This window comes from Arachis hypogaea, chromosome 3, assembly GCF_003086295.3.
Source record: "Arachis hypogaea cultivar Tifrunner chromosome 3, arahy.Tifrunner.gnm2.J5K5, whole genome shotgun sequence".
Taxonomy (NCBI): domain Eukaryota; kingdom Viridiplantae; phylum Streptophyta; class Magnoliopsida; order Fabales; family Fabaceae; genus Arachis; species Arachis hypogaea.
The window spans coordinates 90,847,648-90,859,908 of NC_092038.1; positions in this window are offsets into that span (position 1 = coordinate 90,847,648).

Sequence of the window (12,261 nt, forward strand, 5' to 3'; positions counted from 1 at the left end):
AAAGAGGCAAAAATCTTTCTTTTGAAGAATTCCTAAATACATAATCAAATAAAGATATTCGTAAAAACTATAATAAAGTTGTTAGAAAATCAAGTTGTATTTAAAGTAAATATATTTCCATAAATCAGTGAAGGAACAGGCGAGATATTGGAACAATTAGTTTTAAACTGTCTAAGGAACTTTCAAAGTTTATATAGAGAAGTGTATATCAAATCAAAAGCAGTTTTGTTAAGATTTGAAGAATGGCTGTAATTATCGTCAAATAAGAGGAAAACTAAATCACACTTTGTTTACAAAAGACTCGGAATAAGAACTTAAAAAGGTATGCTGCATCAAAATAGGTTCAAATGTATATCAAAGAATACATGACTCAAGAGGAAGTGCCTAAACAAAGAAGGTGAATACACCAAGGATTTTAAGTAGACATATAAAGTTAGGATCAAATAAGAGCGCATGTGAACAAGAGGGCAGGATTGAAAGATAATTTGATCACTTTCCAAGAAAAGAATCGCAAACAAGAACCTTGGAGCATACCAAGCAAGAACAAGATACATGATATTCGCAGAGTTTAAGACACCGAACCGAGTAACCTCAAGAATTAACTCCTAACGTTCCCAAAACCCGTGATTCGCATTTCCTATAACTCGTATATCATCTATGACAACCCATTAGTGTTTTCATATACATAATTCACTAATATTAAGCCGGCCAAACTTAATACCAGGAATGATGCAATGCAAGATTAATGGCATTAATCAATAGACCGTCATGTGCAAAAAGCTCTAATTCGCGTTATGCGAACAAGACCTACTACATGACAACGTTCAGAGTATGCAATTGAAGTATAGTCGGTCTATTCCTCAGGCTCTACAGGAAAGACTGCTCTGATACCATAATATAACACCCTAACTATCAAAATGTCACGCTTCCGGCTGTGCCACTATGATAGCTCGGGTATTACAACGACTCTTTAAATTATTTAATACTAAAGTATGAGCCTGTTAAAACTTAAACCGTGTAACCGCTCAAGGACTTTTTAATAATAACATACATCCATACTTACCATGCAAAAACCAATACTTACAAAGGATAATATATATACATATATATATATATATATATGTATTAATTTTACAAGCATTACATAATCAAATTCCTATCCCTCTTATAAAAACTCGTAAAGATAAAGGCAAGGGAAAAAGTAACAAATACAACACAAACATCGTTTAAAACAGAAAAGGAGTAAATAAGCTCTTTCGAACTTTGTCGCCCATAACCTGAAAAAAATAGACCTGTAGGGGAGTGAGAACATAGTCCTCGCAAGTTCTCACTATGAGGTTAGAGAATTACTATAATAGGATACGCGAAAAATAAAACTCGTTTTAAAACATAGTGATTAATAACTGTCTTATGCATCATTTTAAAACCCAAAGATTTACTAATAAAAACTTGAAATCCTTTTTGAAAGAGGAAATTGTTATTTCTTCAAAAATTCAAAAGCATTTCAAAAGGTTTTTCCTAAATAGCATGAATGACCAACCTGTTCCGTGCATAGATTCATTAAGTCTATGTTGAACCAGTTTAGTTTTTCATACTTTTCTAAACCAAAAACACAACCAAACACGGCCTTCGGCCTATCTCATAATCATCCATGGCCCTAGCCTAAACAAATCAATCCACAACCAATTCACCACAAATTTAACCAATTTCAGTTACAAACACAAGTAGGGATGTTCAAGCACAATCAAGCAGTTACATCAAGTAGAGTAATTAGCAATTAGACAGAATTATTCACATAGGCAAACCAAGTACAATATACACACCCAAACAATGTCACATAGATGCATATGATGAATGTATATCCTATGGCTGATGAGTCTCATCTGTCGGTTATCAAGCCAACCCGACAAGTCCGGTTTGCTAAACCCTTGGACTGTCTCCCGACGTGTATCCCCATGAGTCTATGCATAGATTTATATATATATATATATATATATATATATATATATATATATATATATATATCAAATCTCTCAATGGGGGTACCATTTCCAGGAATTTATAAGTGTCCGGTCACCCTTACGTCGTAGGGTCCACAGAGTATCGAATCTCAACCTGGAACACGTGGTGGCAAGCCACGATACTTTACCCAGGGAAACTCGTATCTCAAACAAAAGAAGTGCAAAAGCCATATATTCATTTATTCATCATCACTTCCACACTTCATTAACAATTCATATCAAATCAATCATCATTCAAGCCATAAGTCACTTTTTCTCAAATCTCTTTACTTGGATACCAAAATCAATCCATCTTAGTCTTAACTTTAAAATCCTCATTTCTCAAATCATTTTAAGCTCACAAACTACTTTTCCTCAAACGTAAATTCCCCTTTTTAAAACACAGTCACCATCCACAACATCTTCCCAAAACATTTCAAAAATCACATCAAATTAAAAGTCTCTTCTAAAAGATTCATAATCATTCATCCTAAAACAGGATGTAGTAATAAAAATTCCTCAGTAGAGTCTCATGACTTTAGGGAGAATAACCTAACCCATTTCCTCAAATTGATTAGAATCTTTAAAACCTTAATTTCTTGACTCGAATAAATAAAAGAGAATTTAAGCCAAACCAAGTTGTGTATCAATTACTCCAAACAAATTTTCAAAGAAACCATCTCTTTTACTTAAACCAAAACCAACTCCAATTCCATTATTAAATCCAGAGCGTTTCCAACTGCTCAGAAATTGTTTTAGTTTTGCTAAACTCAGAATTTAAAGAATACTTCAAACTTTTCCTAAGACCTTGTAAAATGAGACTTGTCAATCGAAATTCAAGTTCTTTTCAAGTCACTAAAACTCCTTCAATTGAAAATCCTCAAGCCAATTTTTCAAAAACATAAACCATTTTCATATTTAAAACAGCCTTAAACATAAGTTTCTTTTAAATGATTTGCTCCCAAAAGAGATAGAATACTTTTCTTAAGAAACTAGGCTAAATCATAATTCTATTTTCAATACTTCATTTCAAAACATAATTCATAACTTTCTTAAACAATTTAAATGAAATAATAAAAGTCTTAAACTCATAACTTTCCAAAGGACATTTCAATAAAGTCTCGGATTTTATAGGAATTTCGGCAGAACCTCCCCTAAAACTTGGACTTTACCACCCTTTCCGGATTCCAACCAAACCATTCCACAACCCTCTTTAACGGGTTCAAAACCAAATCAATTCAAAATCAAGCTGAATCCAAAAGTGCATACCATTTTCATATTTCAAGAAAACCAATTCAAATTCAAATCAATTTCCAATGGATTAAACTCGATTTCGAAAATTTAAAGAAACAACTTTAAAGAAATACTTCATGAACCGTCCGTTTCACAAAACCAAACAATAATCCAATCAAACAAGCATTCATATCCATCCAAGATAACCAAACAACACATAAGACTTATATAATCACTAAAAATACATTTCTCACATAAATATCCATATATAATAATTTCAATTTATAAAGTATGGTTTTCTAAAAAGGTCCCTACCTCAACACATTGAACCCACAACCCAAATGCCTCAAAGAATTTCTTTTGTCTCGACCCGAAATCAACGGCAGCTTCAAGTCACCACCCCGCACTCTTTCGCAACAGCATAAACAGCTTTAAAACACAACATGCAGCCTCAGTTACTAACTCCTAATACATCAACATTGCAAGACTTTATTACACGAAACAGAGCATTAACGCGGGAGTTTTGAAAACGTAAAATACTTGCTGTAATACGAAAACGAAGCAGCGGCGGTCTCTGAACTGGTTTGGGGGCAGCCCTAGCAGCCACCTCAAGCGATAACGGCGACCAGTCTCTGGTGACAGCGATTGAAACCAACATACGTTGATTGTAACATTTTCAAAAACTCAAAAGAAACGAAACCCAATACTTAAAACCTTACCAGCCGTGTTCTTCTGGCAACGGCACCGGTTCTCGGGCGGCAAAGGCGGCGTGAAACTCTGGCGACATTGACCTCCGCAAAGGTGAGCACGGAACAGAACGTGGTGGCGATGACACAGCTGACGGTGAGGACTTCACGGACGTTGACGCGACTAGACAGGCGGGACTCCTTCTCTTCGCGGTTCTGGAGGCAGCTCGTGGACGGACCGGTAACCCGCGACCTCCTTTCCTTCGCGTGTCTCTCTTTCCCGCGCAGTCTCCTCGGCGCGGGCACGAACGGCGATTCAACGGTGGCTGTGGTGAGGCAGCGGTCTTGAGTGACGTGGTGGTGGCGCGATGGCTCCCCCTTCCCCGGCGTGCTCCCCCTTCTTCTCTCTTTTCCCTCTTTCTTTCTTCCTTCAAAAGTGTGTCTGTGTTAGTGAGGGTGACGGTGGATGAGAGAGATGAGTGTAGTGTTAGGGTTTGGGGTGGTGTGGCGTAGCTTAGGTATTTTTATTAGAAATAGCGTTGGTGGTGTAATTTTATAAAATAATTAAAAAGGTAAAATAATAATCAACAACCAAATTAAATATAAAATTTTCATCTTTAAAATACCTTCCAATTACAATTTGTAAATTATTTCCATTCAAATGCCTATTTTTAGTAAAAATTTGAGATAAATAAATTAATTCTCCTTTATTTGCAAAATAGGATTAAAAATCTAAATATTTAAAATTAAGGCATAGAAAATATTTACTATTTTTTAATTATAAGAACTCTAAATAATAAATAAGAATTTACTCAACTTATATATAAAAATCTCTAAAAATATAACCTTAAATAAATATAATGAATGATAAATAATTTATTAATAACCTTTTAAAATTCGGGATCTTACACTCAATATTAAATAAAGATAGTATAGAATAAAAAGATGGGTAAAGTACTAAATTAGTCCCCTACGTTTGGGCGTAATCCTGTTTTGGTCCTTAAGGTTTAAATTGTCCTATTTGAATCCAAAAAAGTTTCATTTAGCTTCAATTTGGTCCCACCGTGAGGTCAAAGATAAATAATTAACGAAATGTCCTACATGGCAACAGTATGAGAACAAGGTCGATAATTTGGAAAATAAGTACAAGCTCCAGAGGCACAAAATCAACCGTGAATGCATCAATATATGTATTTAACATTTTTTTTAGTTTTATAGAAAATATTTCATTTTAATTATAAGAAAAATGATAAATAAATGTATTAATACATCCACGGTTGATTTTGTGCCTCTGGAGCTTGTACTTATTCTCCAGATTGTCGACCTTGTTCTTATACTATTGTCATGTAGGACATTTTGTTAATTATTTATCTTTGACCTCCGGTGGGACTAAATTGAAGCTAAATAAAACTTTTTTGGATTCAAATAAGACACTTTAAACCTTAAGGACCAAAACAGGATTACGCCCAAACGCAGGGGACCAATTTAGTACTTTACCCTAAAAAGATTTATAGGTAAGTAACGCCTGAGCTTTTGGTACGATCATGAGATGCTAAAAATTAGGGTGTTACATTAATTACTATCGTGCCTGTTCAGCTGCTTTTCTATTATTGTGAAGAGATTAATTTTATAATTTTATTTTTAAAATTATGAATTTAATAAAATAATTTAATATTAAGAATAAAAAAATTAAAAAACAAAATAAAAATTTTATAAGTTATTTAACTTTTAGAATGTATAAAATTTATAAATCTAAATTAAATAAGATATTAAACAAATTTATTTTGTTGTTATTATGTGTAACAAATAAAAATAAAGATTTAGAAATATTATTTACAATTAACTATTTAGAAACGTTATTGTTCATACCCTAGGTTGAGCTGTGCGACCCGAGCTAACTGAAGACAAGTCGACCGACCTGTTCAAACCAGGATTATCTGACCTCTTCATAAAAGAGGTCGGCCAAACCGCTACAGAGGCCCAAGGAGGTCCAAACAGAGGAACACGACCCAAATCTAAAGCTAGCTCAAAGCCTAGAGAGATAAGGGCGGTTCCCTCCAAAAGATAAAGATGACTTCACTCAAAAGATAAGACAACTATCTTATCTCCAGAAAGGTCACTCCACACCATTATAAATACACTGGAGCACCCAGGTATAACTGATACTCCGATTCTACTAAAAACCTGCTTAATACCCTTGCTAACTTAAACATCGGAGTCCCTTGCAGGTACCACCACCCTCCGGTGACGAAGGATCAGCACCACCACCAAGTCCAACAAGTCGGACACGGCGACCCCGGCCACCATCATCAAGTCAGACACAACAGCTCCGACCTATACAGAAGATCTCGTCCGAGATCGACCTACAGTTTTAGATAACCCTCGGAACATTGGTGCCGTTGTCGAGGACCTGGAAGTCATCCCATCATCATGGCAGACAACCTTAACAACGACCATAACTCAGATCTAGAAAATAGAACACCATAGAAGGACGCAGACACTACACCAAAGGAAACATCTCAACCAAACGGAGACAAAAGCTCACCAAACACACAAATCCTGGAGGCACTTCAGGCTCAACAAGATCGTCTCAAACAACTCGAAAAATATGTTGAGCACCAATGGGAAGCCGAGAAGGACCTTCGAAGGGAAACTAGGCGACGTAAAGACTTGGAAGACAAACTCTTAAAACTTGAAGCAGATCTGAAGGCCAAGACTACTCGATCTAATCATGAAGATAACCCCCGCAAAGATCAAGACCCATTCACCAAAGAAATTATGAAAGCCAAGGTCCCAAAGGACTTCAAAGCTCCCGACATGACCCCATATGATGGCACATCGGATCCAAGTCATCATCTTAGTAATTTCAGAAGCAGAATGTATCTCACCGATGCCTCGGATGCAATTCGATGCAAAGCCTTCCCAACTACCTTGACCAAGACGACAATTAAGTGGTTTGACAGCTGCCCCCAAGGTCCATCTCAAGCTTTGATGACTTAGCTGGAAAATTTCTTGCTAGATTCTCCATCTAGAAGGACAAAACCAAGCACGCCCCAAGTTTGTTAGGGATCAAGCAAGGAGATCAGGAAAGTCTTCGCAACTACATGGAAAGATTTAACAAAACATATCTTGATATACAAAGTCTACCAACTGAAGCAGCCATTATGGGTCTCATCAATGGCCTATGAGAGGGACCTTTTAGTCACTCCATATCAAAGAAATGTCTCACATTTCTAAATAAAGTGCAAGAACGAGCAGAGAAGTATATCAACATGGAGAAAAAACTCTCGACTAGGGGAGACCTCAAAATCGGGATCCTTTTACTCCTCCCGAGATAAGGATAAAGAGTCCAAGAAAAAAGAATATCAGCAGGAAGAGATGATTAAAAAATACCACAACTATACCCCTCTCTGGGTATCTCTTGTGGAAGTATACCGAGAAGTATGCCACACTGAAAAGATCCCACCATCTCGCCCACTTAAAAGCAAAAAAGGAGGCAGAAATCGAATGGAATACTGCGAATACCACCGAATTTATGGACATCCCACTAACGAGTGCTTTGACTTGAAGAATGTCATAGAAAAATTGGTAAGGGAGAGGAGACTAGATCGGTACCTAGCCAGTAAGACAGATGAGCCCAGAAAGAGAAGAAGAGACGAAGAGGTCGGATGAACTGAACGACTACCTCGTACCCCAAAAAGACATGTTCACATGATACATGGAGGATTTGCAGGAGGAAGAATCTCCAAATCATCTCACAAAAGACACCTCAAAGAAGTATATCACGTCGAGGAAGGAGAAAGAGCACCCGACCTCCCTACTATTACTTTCACTAAAGAGGGCGTAGCTGGCGCCATCTCGGGACATGACGATCTCATGGTCATCACTATCATATTGGCCAACGCTAATCTCCACTGCACACTGGTGGACCAAGAAAGCTCGGCTGACATCTTGTTCAAAACCGCCTCTAACAAACTCGGCCTGGAGGAAAAAGAGCTCAGAGCATATCCGAATAGCTTATTCGGACTAGGAGACACTCCAATCCAACCACTTGGATACATCTTACTATACACAAACTTCGAAAAAGGAAACCGGTCAAGGACGCTCAACATAGACTACATCATGGTCGACGTGAGTTTAGCCTACAATGCCCTAATAGGTCGGACAACGCTAAATCAGCTCGCCACAGTAGTCTCGACTCCACATCTATGCATGAAGTTTCCAACTACAGAAGGGATCGCTACGATAAAAGGAGACCAAAAAACAGCGCGCCGCTGTTACAACGAAAGTCTGAATCTCAGAGACAAAGGAGAAGAAATCCACACCATCGAACTCGGGGGAGTTCGAGGTCAGGATGAACTTCATCCACAACCTGAAGGCGAGATAGAAAAAGTTCAGATCGGAGGTGTCCCAGATAAAACAACTAATATTGGCGCAATCCTAAAAGGAAATGTAAAGGAGTCCCTCATACAGTTCCTAAAAGATAATTTCGACCTCTTCGCATGGAAGGCCACAGACATGCCGGGCATAGACTCAAAACTAATGTGCCATAAGCTGGCAGTGTATCCAGGATCTCGGCCAGTACAGCAGTGGCATAGAAAGCTCGGACCAGAAAGATCCCAAGCTGTGGAGGAACAGGTACAAGCTTGATAAACCCATATTTCATGGTTTATCTTGTGTTTAATTGAGTGGTTTTTATCAACTCTTTACCCACTTATTCATACTATTTGCATGGTTTTACATTTGCCTTCCTAATTATGTGCTTTGATTGAAAACATGCTTCTTTGGCCTTAAGTTCCCTATGTTTAATCCTCTCTTATTACCATTAGATGCCTTGATATGTGTGTTAAGTGATTTTAGAGATTACAAGGCAAGAATGACTCAGAGGATGGAAAGGAAGCATGCAAAAGTGGAAGGAATACAAGAAGTTGGAGAAACTGCTAAGCTGTCTAGCCTGACCTCTTCGCACTCAAACGGCTATAACTTTAGCCACAGAGGTCCAAATGATGCGGTTCCACTTGCGTTGGAAAGCTAATGTCTGGGGCTTTGATTTGATATATAATTTTTTATAGTGACCGTACAAATAGGCGACGCGTCTGTGTGGCGCGGACGCGTCGCATCTGCGAAAATCAGCGTGGCAGATTTCGCAAACAGCGAATCCTGGGCTATTTCTGGCCCAGTTTCAAGCCCAGAAAACACAGATTAAAGGCTGCAAAGTGGAAGAATGAAAGGAGACTTCAGAGGCTTTCATAATTCACTTTTCATATTTTAGATGTAGTTTTTAGTGAGAGAGGTTCTCTCCTCTCTCTCTTTAGGATTAGGATTTAGGATTTAGGACTTCTCTTAGTTTTAGGAGTGACTCTCAATCCCAGGTTCAATGTTCTTTGTATTTATTTATTTTCAATGTTCCATGTTTGGATTGATTTTCTTAATTAATGTTATTTGAGGTATTTCAGTTTATGATTATTTTATTTATGAATGCTCTTTAATTTAATCCAGATTTTTCCCCTTTTGGCTTGGGTCAAGTAATTGGTAACGCTTGAGCTGTCAAATAAATAGTGATTGAAATGGGCAGATTCTGATTGCACTAGGATTGCTCTAAAGCTAGTCTCTCCATAAGAGTTGACTAGGACTTGAGAATCAAGCTAATCAGTCCACTTAACTTTCTTTTGTTAAGTAAAGGTTAACAAAGTGGGATTAAAAATCCAATTCTCATCACAATTGATAAGGATAGGACTTCCAGTTCTTCATACCCGGCCAAGAGATTTTATTATTGTTAATTTATTTTACTTGTCCAACTAACCTTTTACCTTAATCCAAAACCCCAAACACACTTTTTATTAAATAACCAATAATAAGAACATACTTCCCTGCAATTCCTTGAGAAGACGACCCGAGGTTTGAATACTCGGTTATCAATTTCAAAGGGGTTTGTTACTTGTGACAACCAAAACGTTTGTACGAAGGGATTTCTGTCGGTTTAGAGACTATATCTACAACGCGACTGTTTTTATGAAATTCTTTACTGGCAAAAATCCCAATGTCAAAATGGCGTCGTTGCCGAGGAGCTAATTGCAAACGTGTGCCTTATTATTGGTTATTGTAAATATTTTTCAAAAAAAAAATTTCAGATTTTTATTTTAAAATTTTTATCTAAAAAATTTTTCAAAAATCATCTCTTTTTCAAAATATTTTCTTTTTGTTAGTTTTCATTTTTATTTTCTCCTACTACCATGAACTCTCACCCCTTTGGCTATGAGTCTGGTTATAATTATGTTGCAGGAAGAGGAAATTACAATGAGAACAGGCATCAAGGTTGGAACAATCAAAGATGGGAGGAGCCACAAGGATTTGATCAACCCTTATGGCAACAACCACCTCCAATGGACTATCAACAACCAATCCATGATGCATATCAAGGCAATGGGTATGGTGAGCGCTCTTTTGATTATCAACAACCACCACCATACACCTATGAACCCCCTCCTCAACATAACTTTGGACCACCAAACTCACAAGCCCCTTTCCGCCATTCACCTCCATATGACCCTAACCCTCAACCACCATACCAACCACCTTATGAGCCATATGAGCCATATATAGAACCACCCGAATTTCAACCTAATTACTCACAAAAACCACCACCTCAATATTCACCATCTCCATATCCATCAATCCAAGAGCACTATGATCCTATTTATGAAAGCCGAGTGTATCAAGAGACAAAGGATCGTCTCAAGGAAATAGTGGATCGATGTCAGGCAACCATTCATCAATTGGGGCAAGCAATAATGAGTCAATTAGCTTCCCGACGCTCAATTATACAAGGATCAGCCACAACTCCATGTGGACAGTCTAGTGAAGAGCGTAGCATGAAGGAGATACCAGAAACCCCAGTGAACAAGACAGAGAATGAATTCGTACTAGAACGAGTAGAAGAAGCTGTCATTGTTCAAGAAGAAGAAGAAGCGGTTGAAGACTTAGGAGATGCAAAACCTCCATGGAAAAGTCAAGACATCGAGCCTCCTTCCAAGACAGTTGAAATTGATGCTGAGGAGGGTGTACAACCTCCAAGGCATATCACAGTTGAAGACTTGGAAGAGGTTGATCAAGTGATGGAGATTCAAGAAGAAGAAGCACAACCTCCCATGCCCTTGGAAAGCAATGAAGAGAAGATTGAATTGTAAGAGAGCTACCAAGAGGAAGAGGTTGAAATTGAAAAAGCTTGCAAAGAGGTGGTAGTTATCCGAAAAGAGCACAAGGGAGTGGAGCTTGCAATCTCATTAAGAATACCTCCCCGTCGCCATCATCCTTCACGACATTCAAGTGGATAAAATTCATATCCCTTAGCTTTCTAATTCCACTTGAATATGGGCTACTAGAGACGGATGGTCAACTTAGAGCTCTTTGTGACATTAAGAGTAAGAGGAAGATGACCAGTGGTAAGAATTGTCCTGCAAGGTTCATCATGGATGGAAGCTTTAAGTTTAAACGTAAAGGTTGGTATAGAGCTCAACTGAATGGGTCTAGGAAGTTGTTTGGCCGCTTACGTGAGAATTCAGACTGCTTGCCACCCGGATGGAACAATATTGCTCAACCAAAAGATGGGTGCAAAGGCAAGGTCTGGGACCCCAGAATCCATTCTACCAATCACCACTCTTGGGGCCTTGTCACTTGCTTTAACTTACTTAAAGGCTTTCTGCGCCTAGTTTGGGATCCCGGAGGACACTAGAATCACAAACATTGGTGGAGATTCCTGGATCAGTACAAGCATAAGCCGCCATGACAGGAAGCTCATCAAATGTCCAACTTAAGGACTTTAACTAAAAGTGCTAGGTGGGAGACAACCCACCATGGTATGATCATTCCTTTTTCATTTTTATTCAGTTTTATTTGTTTTCAAGTTTTATTTTATTTTATTGTATTGAACCTGGAATTTTGCATAACATTCATATTAGCATTGCATACTGCATACTTGCATATATATATTAAAAAAAACAAGAGCTGCGCGACGCGACCGCATCAGTGACGCGTCCGCGTCGCAAGAAGAGGTGAGAAAATAAAAAGCGTACAGAGAGTCACGCCAGAGCGTGGCTGGAGGCGTTCCAATGGCACAAATCATCCCACGCGACCGCGTCACTGACGCGTCCGCGTCACATGGGATTCCTGGCCTTCCACGTGATCACATGCCCCACGCGGCCGCGTGCCCTGGATTTCGACGTAAAAGGGTGCACAACCAATTATTGTGCTGGAGTGGTGCTGGATTGGTGCTGAACGCACAATTCTACCCACGCGGCCAAGTGACCCACGCGACCGCGTCACATTCCTCTAAAAGCCCACTT